Source organism: Scylla paramamosain, chromosome 16 (genome assembly GCF_035594125.1).
Source record: "Scylla paramamosain isolate STU-SP2022 chromosome 16, ASM3559412v1, whole genome shotgun sequence".
Lineage (NCBI taxonomy): Eukaryota > Metazoa > Arthropoda > Malacostraca > Decapoda > Portunidae > Scylla > Scylla paramamosain.
In genome coordinates, this window is record NC_087166.1 from 18,781,266 (window position 1) to 18,805,948 (window position 24,683).

Here is a 24,683-nt window from a genome sequence, read left to right on the forward strand (position 1 = left end):
AAGCAGGATTGCCAGATTGGCGTTTTTACGTCAAATTCTGCATTTCTGGCATTATTTTACTGTGTATGGCAGATAATTTATTGTTTGGCATTCTTTAGAATTTGGCATCTTTACTAGCGTTTTTTTTTTTTTTTTTTTTAATATCCGGTCTTGATATGAGACCGAGACCATTCTTTTACTTACATAAAGCCTTCCTCAGGGGGAGGGGAGGCATGCAGTTAGCAAGATCAGAAGAGCAGTTAGCATTAAAAAGCGGTAGAAGATAGCAAGAGATGCAACATTGCGGCGATGAGAGAGAGGCTGCAGACAGTCAATTAGAGGAGAGTAAATGATGAAATGGTAGTGAATTACTCATAGTTGTTTTGCCATCTAAGTTCAGTCAGAGAAGCACTAGTGCTGCTGGCACATGAGGGCCCGATGGTGGGTCACTTTTTGAATTAGGAAAATAGTGCCAAGACTACATATTTTTTTGGGGGGCACAGTATGGTTGGTAGTGTGGCTGCCATACTTAAGTGCTGCCACACCTTGAATCAAGTACCACCTGTAACACATCTTCACCCTATCCCGGCCGATGCTCCTCTCTTAACCAGGGTTCTTGTTGACATTGTGGGCCCTCTTCCCCTTTCTTGAGCAGGCTATAAATATCTGCTGACTATAATGGATGTCACTACCAGGTACTAGGTGACTATACCACTCAGGATCACTCATTCCAAGGTGGTGCTAAAGGCTTTACTCAAAATTTTCACTCATTTTGGACTGCCTTCCATGTCACAGTCCAGTCAGATGTCCAGTCACACCATAGGGCCAATTTTACTTCAAAATCGTTTGCTCAAACCATAACTGAGTGGGTGATTAGGCATGTCCTGTCTAGTGTCTACCACCCTCAGTCACGAGAGGCACCATCAGACTTTAAAAACAATGTTGAGCAACTTTTCTTTGGACGGTGACAAGGATTGAAATGAAGCTGTCCCTTATATGATGTTTTCTTTGCAAGAGGTACCCACAGAGTCGTTGGGGTTCTTGCCGTACCAGCTTGTGTTTAAGCACCGTGTGTGTGGCCCATTAGATGTAATTCGAAAAGCTTGGTGTTGCCCCCGGTCTGGTCCCTCGTAACCTTCGTTGGGCATGGTGATGAGCACTCGGGAGCGGTTGCTGAAAGCCTTGGAGATGGTTCAGTTGCACTTGGGCCGGGCTCAGAAGAGTATGAAGATGTGGGTTACTATGACCAGAAGGCCAAATACCGATGTTTTGCCAACCGGGGATGAAGTGCTAGTGTTACTCCCGATTCAGGGACCCCTTATGTAGTGAAAAGGTGCATGGGTGAGTTAGATTTTATGGTTGCCACTCCCGACCAGTGAAAGCAGTCTCAGCTTACCCATGTTAATATGATGAAGCCTTATTATCGTAAAAATAGCTAGCAAGGTTTTTTTTTTTAGCTTCTGCCGTGGAAGAGGCGCCTTTAATTTTGTTTTTGGGAGATGAAGGAGAGGAACCTGATAATCTCGGCCCCGAGCCATAGTTCCCACAGAGTAGTGAGAACAGAATAGTGGTCAGCTTCTAGAGGAAAAATTGAGCCATCTGGACCCGGCGTGCCAGCGAGAAATGTTAGATCAACTGGGAAAGTACCCCTAGGTCTTTAGTAGTATTCCGGGAATGACAGCTATGGTGAAGCATAAAAATTGATGCTGGGAGGGGGGGACATTCCCGTTAAGCTACCCCCTACCGTGTGAACTCCCCACAAGCAGCAGTTGCTGTAGGAGGAATTAGAATACATGCTCGAGCATGGCCTTATTAAAAGAACCTACAGTGAATGGAGCTCACCTATTACCCTTCAGCCAAAGCCTAATGACCAAATCGGGTTCTACATTAATTTTTGAAAAGTGAACGCCCTGTCGGAGGTTGACACTTATCCCTTGCCCTGGGTATATGACTCTGTGGACCGCATTGTGGCGGCAACCTTTATTACCAAGATTGATCTTGTCAAGGGGTATTGGCAGGTCCCCAGACACACTGGGCAAAGGAGATTGCTAGTTTTCTGGCCAATGGTTCTGTTTATCAGTGCCAAATCATGCCTTATGGCCTCAAAAATGCTCCATCTTTCAAAGACTGGGTAGCAACAGGCTTGCCCCATTGTGTCATCTATATTTATGACGTTGTGGTTTACGACACTACTTAGCAAGATCACCTTACCAATGTGGAGACGCTGTTTGAACGACTCCAGGAAGCGGGGTTATTTGTCAACCTCGATAAGTGTAAGTTTGTTAAGGCCCGAGTCCAATAACTGGGATATATGCTGGGATATAGTTATGTGATCCCACCCGAAGGCAGAATAGAGGCGATCAGGCGGTTTCCTGCCACTATCTGTCGCTGCGATCTCCATAGGTTCCTCGGGATAGTAGGATACTACCGCCGATTTGTACCGGGGTACTCAGTCCTACTGACCGAATACCTCCTGATAGCCCCGCGCACCCTGCTAACTGGAGAGGCCAGGTGAAAAAAAAAAAATCCTCCCTGGTACGTCCCTAGACCCTACAAGGGCGCTTGTCGTCCTTAATCAATCTTAATTGGCTTTATCTCTTAAATCCTCTTTATTATACATAGTACAGTCGAAATACCATCATTATATAATTAGCATTGCACATAGAGGACGTTAACATTGCATAGTCCGTTATATACACAGGCATGTGTAGGAGGAGGCAGTAGACACCTGCCGAAACGATAATTACTCCCAGTGAGGTCTAAAGCACTGTTCAGGGGGTGCTGTGAACTTATCATTAAACCCAGCTGTGACCTCACTGAACGTTTCCCTTTGTGTCGCACAACACAAGGGAGCAGTCACAGCCTGTCCTCTAAAGACAACTCTCTTCCTTCACACAAAACTACAAGCACCTAATAACACACACACCCTTCACTCAAAAAATTTTTAAATCATCATGGCGACTCCTACACCAGCCTCGGAGTCCCTATCTGGGGAGGGGAACATAAATGTCCCCAGGTAGGACTGTCTTTCTGTCGACGACCCTAAGTATCTTGACACCCCCTCAACTTTTTCTTCATTAACTTCTGCAACATTCGTGGTCTAAGATCTAATTTTCAATCTGTAGAACACCACCTCTCCTCTTCTAAACCTCATCTTCTTTTCCTCACTGAAACTCAGCTGTCTGAGGCAACTGACAGTAGCCCCTTTTCTGTTCCCTCCTACTTTCTCTATCCTCATTTTCGATCCAAAGCTGGATGCTGCGTTTATGTGCGCAATGACTTAACCTGCTCTCGTGCCCACGCTCTTGAATCTTCCGAGTTTTCCACCATCTGGCTACGACTACAGAGTCACTCTCATACTAAATTTATATGTGCTGTATACCTCTCACCTAACTCCTGTGACTATAAGAAATTCTTTGACTACTTAACTTCCAAAGTGGAGCACATTCTGACCCTCTTCCCTTTTGCAGAGATCTCCATTCTTGGAGACTTCAATGCTCACCACCAGCTTTGGCTTTCCTCTCCCTTCACTGACCATCCTGGTGAACTAGCCTACAACTTTACTATCCTCCATGACCTAGAGCAATTGGTGCAACACCCTATTCGTATTCCTGACCGTCTTGGAGATACGCCCAACACTCTTGACTTTCCTGACTTCTAATCCTTCTGCTTATGCTGTCACCCTTTTTCCGTTGAGCTCCTCCGATCACAATCTCATATCTTTATCTTGTCCTATCGATCCAATCCCTTCTCAGGATCCCCCTAAGCGAGGGTGCCTCTGGCGTTTTGCCTCTGCTAGTTGGGGGGACCTGAGGAGGTATTTTGCTGATTTTCCTTGGAATGACTACTGCTTCCGTGTCAGAGACCCGTCTTTGTGTGCTGAGCGCATAACAGAGGTGATAGTGTCTGGCATGGAGATGTACATTCCTCACTCTTTTTCTCGTCCTAAACCTTCTAAACCTTGGTTTAACACAGGTTGTTCTCGTGCTTTACATGATAGAGAGGTGGCCCACAAAAGGTACTTAAGCTTTCCATCACCAGAATCTCATGCACTTTATATTTCTGCCCGGAACCATGCCAAGTCTGTTCTCCAACTAGCCAAAAACTTCTTCATTAACAGAAAATGTCAAAACCTTTCACGATCTAACTCCCCTCGTGACTTCTGGCATCTAGCCAAAAATATCTCCAATAACTTTGCTTCTTTTTCTTTCCCTCCTCTGTTTCAACCAGATGGCTCCACTGCTATCACATCTATTTCTAAAGGTGAACTCTTCGCTCAAACCTTTGCTAAAAACTCTATCTTGGACGATTTTTGTTGCTCTTGGCCAGTGTCCTTCCTACATAAAAAAAAAAAAAAATGTATACTCACACCCATATACAAGTTTTGCAATTGCATTAGGTGGAAAGAAGACTGGAACAGCGATCAATCATATTCTTGTTTAAAAGTTGGTACTAGCATAGAACCAGACTAGATTAGAACGAGCACAGATTTACAAGCAAGGGCGAGGCCTTCTTACCCCACGCCGGGCGGACGTCCATCACGCTCGCCTCACTCTTGTACCTAGAGGTCTGGAGGTAACACTGGTGGGTCCTCATACCTTCCTCCAACGTATGAACAACCATTAACTTGAGAGCTGATTTTGGCAGGCAAAGGTTGGCTCTGATCTTCATGGAAAGGAGAGCGAGGAACCTCCTTCAGCTTATCATGGAGGGCAAAAAAGACCAGAGGGGGATACCAGTGAGGACCTCCGAGTTGTAATATGCCTTTTTACAGCAATGTGCGGCTTCCAGGTTGATAGCCGTCGCATCTAACACGACTTGGAAGTCGATCACATGTCGCATGTGATCGATTTCCCCTCTACCAGATGATGTTGTGATACCTGACAACGGTGACATTGCCACCTCGCGAAGGATCTGGTACCCATGCAGATGAAGGGAGGAAGCGTATTTCTTCAAAAGGTCGTTATACCTTGCCAACCGTGTAGCTGCGGTGGCCGGGCACTGCTGGAGGATATGCCCCAGGGTCTCTGGTCTGTTGCCATAGCACGGGTCACAGATGACCGTGCCCCACTGGCTCTCTCGTGCGCTTCGGATCTGTGTCAGCACTAAGTTCACCTGCATCTCAACTAGCTGGACATATACCCCTCCACACACGAGGGCAGAACCGAGGCGAGTAATCTGCGTGAGGAATGAAGTTATTCCCAGACCTTCATCTATGAACCCCACATGAAAATACCCTGCGGGCGTATCAGCGGGTAAATGGAGGGTTGTGAAGAGGAACTTCTCCCAGTCCAACCTTTCTAACATTAGAGTGAAGCGTAGGATAAAGCATCCACATCATCCACATCCACACAAACATCCACATATTTTGCTTGAGTTTGGCTGGTCACCTTTGCAGGTGCTGAACCCCCAGTCACCTGTCGAGCCAACAGGAGTGAGGGCCCTTTTGTCCAGTAAGTAGACTACCTGAATGCCGAGGTAGCGGTAAAACCTCCCCAGGGGCCAAGGCGCAAATAAGTTGTTCAGTGATATGGACCTCTATTTTCGAGTGAACTCATTTCTTCCTCTTTTCGAATACTACAATCACGAAGTTTCCGCACCTCCAGGCCGTGGACTTGTACCTGAGAGGCTATTGCCTCGACACTCCTCACTGGGCTGGACGGCAACAGCACCATATCATCTGCAAATATTGGTGGCGAGGGCCACCAATGACAGCAGACAGGCCCGAGTGGAGGGTCACATTAAAGAGCATGGGTGACACCTCTGGTAACAGGCACCCTGATGTCGTCTAAATCAGTTTTAGCTTACGCGAAAATGGTCCCCACATAGGCGGTGAATTTTCTCCTAAATCCCAACTCAGGCAAGCCGTCCTGATAGCGGGTTGTCCCACAGAGACGAAGGCCTTCCTGAAGTCCAGAAAAGCAAATTAGAGATGCTTCAGCTCTGTCTTAGCTCTGTGGATGGCCTCGCCGACCAACAGGAAGTTGGCCGCGTAGCCTTCCTCCGCCTTAAAGGCCCCTCTGGCTCTGGAGAAGGGGAACCTGGATCGTCATTCTCATGCTACATGCTCATGCTACACTAGACAAAATGTTCTGTAACATTAGGAATGGATATCGTGCCTATCAAAAAACAAAACAAGGTGATTCTTACCACAATATGGTGTTCCTTGCGCCATCATACTTGCAAAAACTTAAATGTGAAAAATACGAGAAAATTAGTGTGCAAAACTGAAAAAAATAACGAAAAGATAATTCTTCAGGGGTGTTTCGAATGTACAGACTGGGATGTATTATTCTCGGATACAGAAAGTATTAATTATAACTTAGACGTATTCAATTCCTATGTAAATTTTTGTACTGAAATGATAATACCAATCAAGGAAGTAAATATATATCCAAATAGCAAACCGTGGATTAACTCCAGTGTAAAACTATTAGTTAAAGAAAAGAAAAGAGTTTTCGCAATTGGTGATAGAAATAGAGGTGCAGATATTCAAAGACAACTAAAAAGGGAAATAAAAGATGCCAAATATGCGTATAAAATTAAAATAGAAAATCATTTTAAATCTAACAAACCAAAAGATGCCTGGAATGGTGTGAAAATGTTGTGTGGTTCTAAGAAGAGAAAACAGAGAATAGACCCGTCAAATCCTCAAGAATATGTAAATGAATTAAATTCTTTTTACTCTAGATTTGATATCCATGATTTTAATGGAGAATGTAACAATATTATGTCACTTGCAAATAGTATTGAGTCAGACCATATAACTATCACAGAAGAAGATACAAGACGCTCTTTGAAACGATTTAAGTGTGGTAAAGCTGGTGGTCCAGATGGTATAGGTTCAAGGTTATTGAAAAACTGTGCAGAACAGCTTGTTAATCCAGTTTGTAAACTTTACCAAGCTTCACTTGATCAGTCCGTAATTCCAGATGTGTGGAAGAAATCTGAAGTTATTCCAGTGCCTAAAACCAACAACCCAAAAGAGTTAAATTATTTAAGACCTGTCGCACTAACCCCAATTCTTATGAAATGTTTGGAGCACATTGTAAAACCACATCTCTGTAAATATTTAGACTCAGAGCGAGATAACTTTCAATTTGCTTATTGTGAAAACAGATGTGTTCAAGATGCTATATTAACGTTACTTCACCCTATCCATGAACACTTAGAGAATCGAAATACACAGGTTCGCATTCTTTTTATAGATTTTAGTAGCGCTTTTAACACCATCCAACCCCACATATTGTTACAAAAGTTACTAGCATTAAATGTAAACAGAAAACTCATCAAATGGATACATAGTTACCTAACAATGCGTTCACAATATACAAAACTTAAAAATGTTAAATCAGACATTGCTATAACAAATACAGGGGCACCCCAAGGTTGTGTTCTGGCTCCACTACTTTTTGTATTGTACACAAATGACTGCAGAAGTAAATATAAAAGTTGTTCTATAATTAAATATGCAGATGACACGGCAATAGTGGGAAAAATCAGTAATGATGATTCACGAGAGTTCCTGAAGCAAGTTGAAGACTTTGTTACATGGTGCAATAATAACTTTTTAAATCTAAATGTAAAGAAAACAAAAGAAATGATAATTGATTTCCGTACAATTAACACAATTCCAGATCCACTATTCATAGCCAATGAGCAAGTTGAAAGAGTACATGAATATAAATATCTTGGCGTAATAATTGATGACAAATTAACAGGATCTTCAAATACAACTAAATTATACAAAAAAATGTAAACAGAGAATTCATTTTCTAAGAATATTGAAAAACATCCATATATATCAATCAATATTATCACTATTTTATAAATCAGTAATTGAATCCATTTTGAGCTTTGCTATTACAGTATGGTATGGATCCTTAACATGTAAAGATAGAAATAAACTCAAAAGAATTGTAAAGAACGCTGGTAAACTTAAAGCTAGAACTGATTCCCTAGATGATATATATATATATATATATATATATATATATATATATATATATATATATATATATATATATATATATATATATATATATATATATATATATATATATATATATATATATATATATATATATATATATATATATTATATATCAAAATAAATGTATCAAGCTACAGACAAACCTTGTGTGTTCTCGCGTGCGGTATTGTGAGGACTGACAAAGAGTGGCGGTGTGAGAACTAGATTAATTACGAACCAGTAACCCAAAATCTCCGAACAGAGTTTATAAGTGATATAATTCAGATGAAGGCAGTTGGTTATTTAATTCATGTTTCAGTTCAGATTTCAGGTGCTTAATGTAAATAGCTTTTAATTTTTTAGCGTCTGTATGTGCGTCAGCTTTATGTATTATAATGAAATCCAACACGTTTACTATTGTGTCTTATTTTATTTACTTATTTTTTTCTTATTCAGAGAGAGCATTCCTATTGGACTTATCTTTGACATAATTTATATTTATATAAATTATCAACCAAAGTTGATGAGCATACCAGCTCATCAGGCTACCACACTCTGACTATTACTCCAATTCTGACGAGAATTCTCTAACGGGTGTTAGCCATACGAGTAAGTAAGTAAGTAAGTAAGCTTTATTGTCACATTGAATTACATACAACATGTATGTATATATATATATATATATATATATATATATATATATATATATATATATATATATATATATATATATATATATATATATATATATATATATATATATATATATATATATATACATTTTTTTTTCTCTTTTTTTTCCTTTGACATGTATAAGCTTTCTTTTTATGTAGGAGGGAAACTGGTCAAGGGCAACAAAAATCCAGTTAAAAAAAAAAACCTACTGAGATTCCAGAAAAGGGTCCAAGGCGGTAGCCAAAAACTGAAGGATAAGTGTTTTGAAACCTCCCCTTTGAAGGAATTCAAGTCATAGGAAGGTGGAAATACAGAAGCAGGCAGGGATTCCAGAGTTTACCAGAGAAAGAGATGAATGATTAATAAAACTGGTTAACTTTTGCATTAAAGAGGTGGACAGAATAGGGGTGAGAAAAAGAAGAAAGTCTTGTGGAGCGAAGCCGTGGGAGAAGGGAAGGCATGCAATTAGCAAGATCAGAAGAGCAGTTAGCATGAAAATAGCGGTAGAAGACAGCTAGAGATGCAACATTGTGGCGATGAGAGAGAGGCTAAAGACAGTCAGTTAGAGGAGAGGAGTTGATGAGATGAAAAGCTTTTGATTCCACCTTGTCTAGAAGAGCGGTGTGAGTGGAACCCCCTCCCCAGACACGTGAAGCATACTCCATACATGGACAGAGTATGCTTGTACAGAGTTAGCAACTGGGGGGGTGAGAAAAAATGGAGGAAACATCTCAGAACACCTAACTTCTTAGAAGCTATTTTACCTAGAGATGAGATGCCACGCCCTTCCTGAAGGAATTTACAGTGACACTTCAGAATACTGGGTTCAGTGTTTTTGATCATAGGAGTAGGAGAAAAAAAAAAGTATGCAAAAGGTGGATTCCCGAAGTACCGGATGGCTGTCTGAGTTCGGAGCTGTTGTTCGGTTGTGATGTTCTGAGAAAAGATAAACTGACTTGGGATCATAAGGAACAAAATTTTATTGGGGAAATGTGCTCTTTCCTATCAATTTCGTCCAGAAAAGAGGACGAGTAAAGAGTCACTGTTATTCATTACAAACATAAGACCATTCACCAGTTTAGGGCTGACCGAAAACTGAACCTGGCCCCTTACCAAAAAAAAAAATTAATTCCAGTTAATGTTAAGGGAAACCCAGGATCTACAGTAATTATCCATACAGAAAAGAATACTAAATGTACTCCATTCCCATTTTGTACCACAGTAAATGATCAGCAACAAATATACTTCCCCAGTAAAAATCCAAGTAAAGTCCATATCAAAATTTCTCTTGTTTAGGTAGAGTCTTATGAAACAGGAGTGGTAGATGAGGCAAAGGTATTTCCAACTAATCCAATACAAAATCGTTTAATGCCATTCATGGACCAAACCGAAAGTGAAGGAAACACCTAACCGAAACCAAAAAAGAGAATCTCAGCTCAGTTGTTCTGAAATATAATAAATTATTTATTCTTGATCCAAGTGAAATTGGAACTTTTAACCTACCACCAGCAAAAATTAATATTTTCAACTAAACACCAGTAAGAGCACCCAGGTATAGATACCTGGCAGCTGTGAAAGAGATCATAGCGGAGATGCTGAGAGAAATGGAAGAGAAATAGATAATAGAACCATCAACAGTAGCATGGCTGAGTCCTATAGTTTTAGTCAATAAACCCGATGGAACCTAAATGATGTCCTTAGATTATAAGGCAGTAAATCAAGATTTAGTGGCAATAATTCGTGTAAACAACAGCAGGTCATAAATATTACGCCACTCTAGATAAAAAAAAAAGTAACCTTACATGAGGACAGTCGTGACGTCACCATCTTCTGTGATGGCGTCTCCTTGTATAGATTTAGGAAACTCCTTTTTGGATTTTCTTGTACCCGGCTTGAGGGCTTCCTTGTATATATAATACTGTATACAGTATTATATACGGGTACAAGTATATATACTTGTACCCGGCTTTCTTGTACCGGCTTGGGGGGCGAGTACTGCTGGCCCAAGTCTGTGTGTGTGTGTGTATGTGTGTGTGTGTGTGTAAGTAAGTAAGTAAGTAAAGGTTTATTGCCCATTTGCATAAATACATTTGAGAAAGACATGTTTACAAAAGAAGAAAGATGGCAGAGACTGTCAAGCCGAAGCTTCCCGACAGTCACATATATGTACATAATTATGAATATTGTTTACACCAACACCAATTGTCAATATTTTAGGTAAACTATCTAAAGAATTATTTGAGTAACTAGACTAGTAATAATAGCAATAATAATTACAAGATTAAAGCTAAGGAAATTACAATAAATATACTGCAAATGCAAATATTGATAATAATAATAATAATAATAATAATAATAATAATAATAATAATAATAATAATAATAATAAAATAATAGTAATAATAGTAATAATAATAACAATAATAATAATAATAATAATAATAATAATAATAATAATAGTAATAATAATAATAATAATAATGATAATAATAATAATAATAATAATAATAATAATAATAGTAATAATAATAATAACAATAACAATAACAATAATAATAATCATAATAATAATAATAATAATTATAATAATAATAATAATAATAATAATAATAATAATAATAATAATAATAATAATAATAGTAATAATAAAATTAAAAGGAAATTAGACGAAACATATCATGAAGGGAAATAAACACTACATATTGCAATACCACATTAGAAAATACATCTATAAAAATTTGCTATACATGGGACAGGCAAAGAATAAGGGAAATTTCAGATAGAAATGTTTGTTTTGTGTTCAAAATGTTAAATTTAAAATTATGTATTTTGGCAGTTATACAAATATGTCTTCAAAGATCTTTTAAAAGTTGGCAAGTTATCATTATGAAGAAGCATTTTTATTTCCGAAGGTAATGAATTCCATATTTGTGGACCGGAGCATAATACACTATATTTAAAGAGAGTCGTTCTGAATTGCGGACACATAAGATTGACATTATTACCCCGAATATTGTATGATGTCTGTACTAATTTAAAAGGTTGAGCTCCAGAATATTGTGTAAAATACTTATAAATACTTAACAGTAGGAAATGTTTATGAATATTTGAAAACTTCAGAAAATTTTGTTCATTATAAATGTTGCGTGTTGATTCAAACTTATTCATATGGAAAATACATCTAAATATTTTATTTTGAGCAATAGTTATTTTTTTAATAAAAGACTGCCAGGTACACGCCCAGACTGCTACGCAATAGGTGAGGTGGGGATAACAGAGAGTGTAATAAATACTAGTGAGTGATTCAGTGGTGAGACAATTACGAACTCTAAACAAAATACCACACATCCTTGATAATTCATTTGTAACAAAAGATATCTGTTTACTCCAATTAATATTTTCATCTATATAGACGCCTAAAAATTTAGTGTATTCTACTCTATTCAATGTGTTTTCTGCAATAGTAACAGGGGGAAACTCATGATGTACAGAGCGATTTTGAAACATTATGTAACTTGTTTTTGCAATATTTAAGCTCAGACTATTTATTTTAGTCCAATGATAAATTTTTCTTAATTCTGTAACCAAATCTGTGTGAAGATTGTTAATATTTAAGTTGTTTAATAGTAAATTTGTATCATCAGCATATATAGTGTATTTGAATTTAGAGCTAACATTGACAATATCATTTATATAAATAAGGAAAAGAGTTGGTCCTAATATAGAACCTTGTGATACACCCTTGTTAATTACTCTGAAGGAGGAATGTGTGAAATTGCAATATACAGATTGTAGCCTATTGCTCAAGTAATTTTCAATTAGTTTTAAAGGAATGCCTCTAACGCCATAATGGTTCAGTTTGGTTAACAAAATCTTGTGATTCAAAGTATCGAATGCTTTGGATAGGTCTAAGAATATTCCTATTAAAAACTGTTTTTGTTCTAGGAAGTGATACACATTAGAGGTGAAATGAAAAATAGCCGTTTCTGTAGAACGACGTGTCCTAAACCCATTTTGAGAGTCTATAAGTAGATTATTATCTTCAAGATACTTAATAAGGCGTGCATTAATAACTTTTTCAAATACTTTACTGAAGGCAGGTAGTATAGAGATTGGTCTGTAATTTTTTATATCTGATCTATTACCTGATTTGAGCAAAGGTATAACTTTGGCTTTTTTTAGTGCCTCAGGGAAGATGCCTGTTTTTAATGTTAAGTTCACTATGTGGGTCAGTGGAAGGATAATGTCACTTACTGACCGTTTCATAACAACTGGGGAAATTTCATCATATCCACAGGAGGATGTTTTGAATGCCTTAATATATTGTTCAATTTCAAAATTTGTGGCTGGATATAAAAACATTGACAAATTTGGAGAACATTGTAAATTATCTAGAAAATCATTACCAGTAGTTACTGTTATTTGCCCTCCTGCTTGTAGAAAGTGTTCGTTAAATTTATTTGGAATGTTAGAACAAGCTGGTTTGAGTTCTATAACGCTATTTGTACCGTCTGCCGACCTACCAAGTATGTTGTTTATTGATTGCCAGTGGGACTTAGGATTGCCTTGATTAGCTACCAATTGCTCTTGGTAGTACCTTTTCTTAGCTTCCTTTAAGAGCGATGTCAGTCTATTTCTATAAGTTCTGTATTGCTCTCGAAAGGTTAATGGCCACTTATATGCTAGCTTTTCAAGACGATGCTTTTCTTTGATACTCTTCTTTAATGCTGGGGTAACATGGGGACTGCGACTACTCTTGCTATTAATCTTAATTCTCTTCTTGGAGAAACAGTTATCATAGGTTGTCTGGAATTTGATAAAAATTAAGTTATAGGATTTGTCAGGACAGGTAGAATTAATAACATCAGACCAATCTATTTGAGAGAGTGTAGTACTGAATTTATCCAAAGCTTCTTCAGTAAACGTTCTTTTTGTTATATAAACAGGAGGAGATGGAATGTTGTTACATTTAAATAAGGAAACAACAGGAAAGTGATCAGTTATATCTGTTTTGATGACAAAATTACCTACATTGTTTTCTATAAAAGTGGACCAAATGTGATCTATAATGGTGGCGGAGGTGGCAGTAACTCGTGTCGGTAACGTTGTAAGTGGAGTCAGGGAGTAACTATACATTAAATTAATAAATTCTTGTATCTTGTTGTCATTATGTAGTAGTAAATTTAAATTGAAATCTCCAAAAATAAATATTTCATTATAGTTTGTATTCTTTGTGATAGTCAGAATTTCATTGAGAACATTAATAAAGCTATTAAAATCACCCTGAGGAGGTCTATATATACATATGAACAAAAACATTTTACTATTACATTTTACTTCCACTCCCAAACTTTCAACATATGTTTCCATCCGATTGTATTCATTAATCTTACAACTTGTGTACTTATTGGAGATATAAAGTGCCACACCACCACCATATGTGTTCCTGTCGTTTGAGAACATTGTATATGCTGGCAAAGTGTACAGTGCTGAAATATCAGGGTCAAGCCTAGTTTCGGTGAAGCCAAGTACATCGTATGTTATGTTTTCAGTCAAAACTGTTTCTTTAAAGTACTGAAAGTTGGTGGACATTGATCTAATGTTAAGCAGAAATACGTTAAAATCACTATTTGTACTTAAGGAAGAAAAATTTTCAAGATAAACATATTTAGAATCAGGAAAGGAAATATTTCGGGACCTAATATAAAATTGGTTTACATCAAGATCATTATTATAACTGCTATCCTGCACACTGAAGGGATCAAAGCTTTCACTGACGTCTTGTCCTAACATATCGCGTAAGCCAACAGCATTCAATAATTCTTCATCAGAAACACTGTTAAAAGGAAACAAAAAAATTATCTGACATTGGAAGAAGTTATATGAAAAAATAAATGAATCAAATGTATCAGATATATTAATAACAGATTGTAAAATACAAAACTAGGGTTCTACTTATTTTTTTTTTTTTTTTTTTTTTTTGTGTGTGTGTGTGTGTATGTGTGTGTGTGTGTGTGTGTGTGTGTGTGTGTGTGTGTTAGTTACCAAAGAATTAAATCCGCCTTGAAATGACTTTAATTAGGTCTTTAGGGAGGAAGAACCCAAAATTTAGGATATAAACTTCTAGGGTGATTTATTTTTATCCTTCTCTCTGTAACTTCATCTCAAGTTTCCTTTCTGACCGTTCTATTGCTGCTGTGGTAGACGGTCACTGTTCTTCTCCTAAATCTATTAACAGTGGTTCTGTCCTGTCACCCACTCTCTTCTTATTATTCATTAATGATCTTCTAAACCAAACTTCTTGTCCTATCCACTCCTACGCTGATGATACCACCCTACACTTTTCCACGTCGTTTCATAGACGTCCAACCCTTCAGGAGGTAAACATATCACGCAGGGAAGCCACAGAACGCCTGACTTCTGATCTTTCTAAAATTTCTGATTGGGGTAGAGCAAACTTGGTATTGTTCAGTGCCTCAAAAACTCAATTCCTCCATCTATCAACTCGACACAAACTTCCAGACAACTATCCCCTCTTCTTCAATGACACTCAACTGTCCCCCTCTTCTACACTGAACATCCTCGGTCTGCTTCACATGTCTGGGGGGGTTCCACTCATACTGCTCTTCTAGATAGGGTGGAATCAAAAGCTTTTCGTCTCATCAACTCCTCTCCTCTAACTGACTGTCTTCAGCCTCTCTCTCACCGCCGCAATGTTGCATATCTAGCTGTCTTCTACCGCTATTTTCATGCTAACTGCTCTTCTGATCTTGCTAACTGCATGCCTCCCCTCCTTCCGCGACCTCGCTTCACAAGACTTTCTTCTTTCTCTCACCCCTATTCTTTCCACCTCTCTAACGCAAGAGTTAACCAGTATTCTCAATCATTCATCCCTTTCTCTGGTAAACTCTGGAACTCCCTGCCTGCTTCTGTATATCCACCTTCCTATGACTTGAATTCCTTCAAGAGGGAGGTTTCAAGACACTTATTCATCAATATTTGGCCACTGGTTTGACCCATTTATGGGACTGGCATTTCAGTGGGCATATTTTTTTTATTGGAGTTTTGTTGCCCTTGGCCAGTGTCCTTCCTACATAAAAAAAAATATATATATATATATATATATATATATATATATATATATATATATATATATATATATATATATATATATATATATATATATATATATATATATATATATATATATATATATATATATATATATATATATATATATATATATATATATATATATATATATATATATACATATATATATATCCTTACATTTTTATGTAACCCCCCCAAAAAAGAAGCCAAAAATCATTACACAATAAACTCGAAATTAAGAAATATATAATTTTACTGTTTTGCTTTTTCACCAGTTCATAATGGGGCTTAAGGGTTAGGCTCAGCTAAGGCTTAACCCAGCCTTAAGAACGTTTAGGAGATAAGCATGAGCCTAAGCAAAAAGCTGAGCACAAGGCTAAAATATCTTTATTAATACCCTCCCCCTCTCCATGGTGGCTGACACTTTCAGTCACAGGGTGCTCTATAGAGACAACATCGAGTATCGGGGACCGCGCTGAGGGTCTTGTCCTTCGATCATGATGGGTATTGGGGTGAAGCTATCCCCTGTTTTATGTTTACAGATCTGAACCCAGCCGCAAAGTCACTGGGGTTTCGCCAGGCCAGTCTTTAAGCGCCGGGCTTAGGGCCCGTTCGGTGTCGTAGGTAATGGGTGGTGCCGGCCTTCTCTAGAGGGCCAGGAGTGCATGGTGGAAATGGTGGATTACACTCGCGAGCAGTTGCTCGGACCTGTTGAGTTAGCCCAATTGGATTTTGGCCAGGCCTGCTTTAATGCTGGGTTTGTTGTGACTGGAATGCTACAGGTGATGAGGTGTTGATGCTGCTCCTTGTTCGTGGGCGGCCCTTGGTATTGCGTTGCGTTGGCTCCAGTGTCGTAGAAGGGAAGGTGATTAAATTTAGAATGTGTTGTTGTTGAGCTTGATGGGCGAATGCGAGTCTGCTTTGTCGCATCCATGTAGAGAAGTCTTGTTTCATGAAAAAAAAAAAGTCACTTTGACCCCTCCTGATTTAGACGTGGAAGAAGCAATATTAATTTTGTTTTTTGGCATGTGATGCAAAGGTTCCAAAGGGCCTGGAGCAGACAAGCACGGGCGCATAGGATGCTATGGTTGAAGGTTGATTTAGTTTCTTGCGCCGCAACATCGCGCTTACAAGGAGCCGCTGCAAAACTTAAAAAAAACATCGATGATTGCAGGTTAAAATATTGATATGAAAAACAAATCTATGGGATGGTAACTTTTTTTTTAATCACTAAAAATGTGATTATAGAAAATAAAATGGAATGAACCAAGAAAAAGTTAAGTGCAAAAATTGAGAGATGGTACTTCAAAAAATTTATTTAAAGTGAGGGCGTACTGATCTTAGTGACCGAATGCGTCACGGGTTGCTCGTTTAGTACCCAAGACACTGACACCAATGATTCGGATGATTGGGGTTGTTTGTTACGTGCCCAAGACACTGATCCCACTGACCCATGCCCCAGGACTAAACGTTGTTCGTTACATGTCTTCTTCATTTGCCTCTAGGGTCTGATACAAGGAGAAAGTTCTTTCATACTATATTACTTGTAAAATAATTAAAAGAAAAATAGTGAAAAGACAATCTATAACTTGTTCAAAGAACCAGACTTCTCCACAAACATAAGGGGAGAGAGCTATCTCTCCAAGTATCAGCGACATCTGGAAAGTTCCATCTTCATCGCGACAACAGAAAAGGTATCACTTTTGCAGCACCAGCAGACTAGGACACTCCACTAAAAGGTGTCGCACTGTAAGGGGAATCAAGCGGTCATCACAAAATGATTGTGTTTACTGGAACATGAGCTAACCATGAATGAGGCGCGCATGACCCGTCCGGAGATGGGCTAGTGCAGTCTCTGAGCGCCCCTCAGGAAAACTCGGGTGAGACACATATCGCTGAGAACGTTAATTAACAATAAGAAATGGCGACTCAAGTCCTCTCAAGCCCACCAGTAGATTACACATTAGGAGTGTGCGGAGCGCACCAGTTGCCAGGCGAACACCGGCATAGTGCACGAAGTCAAACACAAGAAGTCGAGCCTCAGTAGCAGATGAATAAACCTTACAACCATACTCCAACTCAGAAGGAATAAGAGTTCGATGCTAGGGGAGATAGTAAGTAGGCGATCAAAGAAAATATAAATAAATAAATAAATTAAATTAAATAAAATAAATAAATAAAATAAATATCTTATATTTTCTGCATGGAGGCATGCAGTTAGGAAGATCAGAAGAGCAGTTAGCATGAAAATAGCGGTAGAAAACAGCTAGATATGCAACAATGCGGTGGTGCGAGAGAGGCTGAAGACAGTCAGTTAGAGAAGAGGAGTTGATGAGATGATAAGTTTTTGATTCCACACTATCTAGAAGAGCAGTATGAGTGGAACCCCCCAGACATGTGAAGCATACTCCATACATGGACGGATAAGGCCCTTGTACAGAGTTAGCAGCTGGGGAGGTGAGAAAAACTGGCGGAGACGTCTCAGAACACCTAACTTCATAGAAGCTGTTCTAGCTAGAGATGTGATGTGAAGTTTCCAGTTCAGATTATAAGTAAAGGACAGACCGAGGATGTTCAGTGTAGAAGAGGGGGACAGTTGAGTGTCATTGAAGAAGAGAGGATAGTTGTCTGGAAGGTTGTGTCGAGTTGATAGATGGAGGAATTGAACTTTTGAGGCACTGAACAATAACAAGTTTGCTCTGTCCCAATCAGAAATTTTAGAAAGATGAGAAGTCAAGCGTTCTGTGGCTTCCCTGCTTGAAATGTTTACTTCCTGAAGGGTTGGACGTCTATGAAAAGACGTGGAAAAGTGCAGGGTGGTATCATCAGCGTAGGAGTGGATAGGACAAGAAGTTTGGTTTAGAAGATCATTAATGAATAATAAGAAGAGAGTGGGTAACAGGACAGAACCCTGAGGAACACCACTGTTAATAGATTTAGGAGAAGAACAGTGACCGTCTACCACAGCAGCAATAGAACGGTGAGAAAGGAAACTTGAGATGAAGTTACAGAGAGAAGGATAGAAACCGTAGGAGGGTAGTTTGGAAATCAAAGCTTTGTGCCAAACTCTATCAAAAGCTTTTGATATGTCCAAGGCAACAGCAAAAGTTTCACCAAAATCTCTAAAAGAGGATGACCAAGACTCAGTAAGGAAAGCCAGAACATCACCAGTAGAGCGGCCTTGACGTAACCCATACTGGCGATCAGGTAGAAGGTTGTGAAGTGATAGATGTTTAAGAATCTTCCAGTAGAGGAGAGATTGAAAAACTTTGGATAGGCAGGAAATTAAAGCAATAGGACGGTAGTTTGAGGGATTAGAACGGTCACCCATTTTAGGAACAGGTTGAATGTAGGCAAACTTCCAGCAAGAAGGAAAGGTAGATGTTGACAGACAGAGCTGAAAGAGTTTGACTAGGCAAGGTACAAGCACGGAGGCACAGTTTCGTAGAACATTAGGAGGGACCCTATCAGGTCCATAAGCCTTCCGAGGGTTTAGGCCAGCGAGGGCATGGAAAACATCATTGCGAAGAATTTTAATAGGTAGCATGAAGTAGTCAGAGGGTGGAGGAGAGGGAGGAACAAGCCCAGAATCGTCCAAGGTAGAGTTTTTAGCAAAGGTTTGAGCGAAGAGTTCAGCTTTAGAAATAGATGTGATAGCAGTGGTGCCATCTCGTTGTTGGAGATATTTTTGGCTAGATGTCAGAAATTAGGAGGGGAGTTAGATCTTGAAAGGTTTTGACATTTTCTGTTGATGAAGGAGTTTTTGGCTAGTTGGAGAACAGACTTGGCATGGTTCCGGGCAGAAATATAAAGTGCATGAGATTCTGGTGTTGGAAGGCTTAAGTACCTTTTGTGGGCCACCTCTCTATCATGTATAGCACGAGAACAAGCTGTGTTAAACCAGGGTTTACAAGGTTTAGGACGAGAAAAAGAGTGAGGAATGTACGCCTCCATGCCAGACACTATCACCTCTGTTATGCGGTCAGCACACAAAGACGGGTCTCTGACACGGAAGCAGTAGTCATTCCAAGGAAATTCAGCAAAATACCTCCTCAGGTCTACCCAGCTAGCGGAGGCAAAACGCCAGAGGCACCTTCGCTTAGGGGGATCCTGAGGAGGGATTGGAGCAATAGGACAAGATAAAGATATGAGATTGTGATCGGAGGAGACCAATGGAGAAGAAAGGGTGACAGCATAAGCAGAAGGATTAGAGGTCAGGAAAAGGTCAAGAATGTTGGGCGAATCTCCAAGACGGTCAGGAATACGAGTAGGGTGTTGCACCAATTGCTCAAGGTCATGGAGGATAGCAAAGTTGTAGGCTAGTTCACCAGGATGGTCAGTGAAGGGAGAGGAAAGCCAAAGCTGCTGGTGAACATTGAAGTCTCCAAGAATGGAGATCTCTGCAAAAGGGAAGAGGGTCAGAATGTGTTCCACTTTGGAAGTTAAGTAGTCAAAGAATTTCTTATAATCAGAGGAGTTAGGTGAGAGGTATACAGCACAGATAAATTTAGTATGAGAGTGACTCTGTAGTCGTAGCCAGATTGTGGAAAACTCGGAAGATTCAAGAGCGTGGGCACGAGAGCAGGTTAAGTCATTGCGCACATAAACGCAGCATCCAGCTTTGGATCGAAAATGAGGATAGAGAAAGTAGGAGGGAACAGAAAAGGGGCTACTGTCAGTTGGCTCAGACAGCTGAGTTTCAGTAAGGAAAAGATGATGAGGTTTAGAAGAGGAGAGGTGGTGTTCTACAGATTGAAAATTAGATCTTAGACCGCGAATGTTGCAGAAGTTAATACTAATACACTTAGTGTTTATGTATAGTTAAAAACAGATCCTTCCTTTAAAATATCGAGTACGAAATAAACTCTAAGATCTTGTGTGATTTCTATTACCGTCACTGTCGTTGTTCTAAAAAGGTCAGCGCTGAAATAAGGAAATAAATAAATGAATAAATTAATTAATAAATTAAATAAGTCAATTGTGAGGGAAAACGGGAGGCCACGATGTCTCGCCCTCAGAAATAAGATGTTGTAGCCAGGAATACCCTAATAGCCCTTTCGGGAGGAAAACGGTACAAAAAAGGTAAAGTGTGTATATTAACAGGGCAAAGACAACAAGGTGACCACACAATGACCAGACCACTGTTGAGTGCGAGGATTGGCCCGTTGAGTTACCGGGGTTTGGTGCACCGATAAGAATCCACTCAGCAGAGGGCCGGGGAAATGAAATCCACAGGCTGGAGTGCAGTGGGGAGACAGTGGTGATGTCTGGTCGGCCGGTAGAACCAAGGGGGAGAAACAGCACGAAGCCCAGGCGTGCAGCTTTCCCGGCTGAGACGAGGAACCAGAGAGAGACAGAGAAGGCGAGGTGTGCTCTATGTGGAGGCAGACTGGTGTCTGCCCTGGCTCTTCAGCCTGGCTGTGGCGTTGCCTCGGAATCCCCAGGTACGAGGGAGTAGGAGGGGCCAGGGATAGTAGCGAGGTCGGCAGACTTGAACTACGTGTATAAGAAGGCTGGCAGAGCGTATGTAAAGAGGCCGGCAGGGCGTAGGTGGTTAAGCCGGCTCGATGTGCATGCATATCCTTCACATGAATAAATCGATTAATAGATACATATCATATGATCATTGTCGTGATGTTATGCCTTAATTATTAAATCAATTATTGAAGTAATATTAAGGTTATATATGGCACTGATCAGAACTCATCTAGACTACGCTGTGCAGTTCTGGTCCTCACATTACAGGAAGAGTATAGGTCTATTAGAATCAGTACAAAGGAGAATGACTAAAAGGATATGGGGGATGAGGAGTATTCCTTACGAGGCGAGATTGAGGCTGTTAAATTTACATTCTTTAGAGAGACGTAGGTTAACAGGGAACCTGATAGAAGTCTTTAAGTGGTATAAGGGTTATAACAAGGAGGACATAAGCAAAATTCTTAGGATCTTCTTAGTTAGTAACCAGGATAGAAAAGAAATAACGGGTTCAAGCTTGAAAAATTTAAGTTTAAGAAAGAGATAGGAAGAAATTAGTTCTCAAATAGAGTGGCAGATGAATGAAACGGATTCAGTAATCACGTTGTTACTGCTAAGACATTAGAGAGCTTTAAGAGAAGCTTAGACGGATTTATGGATGGGGATAATAGGTGGAAATACGTAGGTATATTTCTTACAGGAACTGCTACGTGTAAGCCTGATGGCTTCCTGCAGCTTCCCTTATTTCTAATATTATCATGTTCTTATACGATCTACGTATATAATAAACGCATTTTTCCTTATTCAACAATATTTTTTTCTCCCCATTTGATTGCAAAGATTTTAACTTTTATGTTTTAATTGCACATTCACAATTATAAATGTTACTACTTCTGTCAAAGTGCTTGTCATTTTTTTTTATTGCCTTATTGGAAGAAGTAATCAGGGGAAAAGATAATACAGGTTAGAACATTACAAAATTATGACTGCATACTTGCATTCATGCCTTTAAACTAACATATGAAGAACCAATGTCAATGAATAAGAAACATAGATAATGATAAAATAAATAAATAAAAAAATAAAATAAATGAACAATAATGAATCAATGAATTAATAATAATACATATAAAAAATCAATAAAAAATAACTTAAAAAAAAAAACTTATCTTAATCAAAAGCTTACAAAGCAAAGAAATGTCTTGGCTTGTGGTTCTGAAGCTTCCTTATATGACAGCCCTCTTTGATTGTACTAAAACTTAATCCTCTCGCCTTTCCACTCTATTGTGTTGACGGACCAGATTATTGTAGCTAGTCACTCAACGTCAGTGCAATTGATATTGGTCATGCGTTCAGAACACGTAAAAACTGGATTAACAGAAAACGGACTGGAAGGACAGGTAGAATAGTACTATACTTTGCATAGATATAAGGCAGATACTTGTTACATAAGAACCTAAGGAAATCAGGAAAGCTGCATAAAACCTAAACATGGCATTCCCTATATAAAGCATACCTACTTATTTTCACATCTTATCTATATTCTTTGTGTTTGAAGTAGTTTAATTCAATAATTTATTTCTAGACGCTATAATCCCCCAGTCTACTCTATTTGCGCACTCATTGCAGCACCACCTCACCTCCCAAGCCCGTCTTCTTTCCAGTCTAATTGGGACATTCACTACGTGCTGAGTTCCCGGTGATTGCCTGTTGTTTTAAATTAGGGGTCGGTCAGCACTTTCGTAGTTCTTTGGGGATGCACATTCTAAAACCGTTATACATTTTGATGCACTGTACATATATGCTACAAAACATTGATCCTAAGTGTTTATGCAAACAGTATCCAAGGGATTTAGTAATGCACAATCTACATAAGAGTTATTATAAGTTAAATACTCGTAACTATGGTTTGACCATTTTGAATTCAGCGTTTAGGCGTTGTCCATTCCGGGGATTCCCTGGCCTGTGGCTCTGCCACACTTATACCAAGACACACCTCATATCAGGTACTTCCTACCTCAAATTTAAATGATGTTGTAGTATATGTACATTGTGATGCCCTAAAAGAGTTAGTATAATATATGTTTTTTCTTTTTTTTGTTAATGTTACTTGCATTGTTTTTTGCAAACACTACAGTACTTGGCAAGGTTTCCTCCAGGCAATGTCACGTCTCCATGGGTGACCAAGTGATGTCACACAGAGTGACCGTGTTAATTCATGGTCACTTCCTCTCGCGTCGCCAGACAGGATGGATGCTATGTCTCCCACTCGTTCTTGTCACCTCCACAGCCGAGAAAAAAAAGCTTATTTACCCAGTAAATAAGTATTATTTGGAAAAAAAGGCTGATAGGGGGTCATTACTTGACCCTTCAAGACCTGCTCCCCAAATAGCGAAAGCCGCCAATGTGGCATGACTTTCACATCAATGATAGTGTGGGAAAAAAAAATGTAACTAAAGAATTAAAATATAACATCATAGTTTAAGGGAAATATCATATCTAAAAGGAAGCCCATCACATTTAAACGAAATTCACAATGGAGAGAGAGAGAGAGAGAGAGAGAGAGAGAGAGAGAGAGAGAGAGAGAGAGAGAGAGAGAGAGAGAGAGAGAGAGAGAGAGAGAGAGAGAGAGGCCGCTTGACTAACTGACAAGCATTTTTTCTCAATTTGTAATGATTGATAGGTAAGTTTAGATCTCTGATAAAAATAAATTTGCATGAAATGTTGTATATGCAGGGAGAGAGAGAGAGAGAGAGAGAGAGAGAGAGAGAGAGAGAGAGAGAGAGAGAGAGAGAGAGAGAGAGAGAGAGAGAGAGAGAGAGAGAGAGAGAGAGGTGCTGTGTGGGGAGCGAGGTTACCAGCGATACATAAGCTCTAGTCCGATAATTGGCCCAAGTACAAGGTTTGGAAACTCTGCAAGCTGGGGAATCCCTGGAAAGGATAACACCCAAACGCTTAATTCAAAATGGTGAAACCATAGACTCTCAGTGTTAACACATTTATTTCTATTCTCCTGCTACATATTTATTTGAAACATTTTCTACTGTTTTTTTTTTTTTTTTACAAAGACTAATGTTTTATCTGGTAAATCCCTAAAATAGTCGAGCAAGTATTATTTGTGCTGTCAGGATATTGTGACGGACGAAACCGCGAGGGGACGAAAGGACTGGCTGATAAAAGACACACCAACTTCTCAAAAAAAAAATAAATAAATAAATAAAATAAATAAATAAATAAATGAAAACCGAGGTGGGATATATGAGTCTGTATTACTGTTGTAAAATCCCAGGCCATACATGTGTTGTGGTTGATTGCACGAACAAATTAGGAAAGAAGAACCAAAGCGTCAAAGGATTGGTTGTAATTTCAAAGAAAGAAGAAAGCAACAACTCAGGGAAGACATTGGGAGAGAGGAAGTAAACCAACAAGCGGCATTTCAGGGAAGATGTTGAAGAGACACGATGTCAAG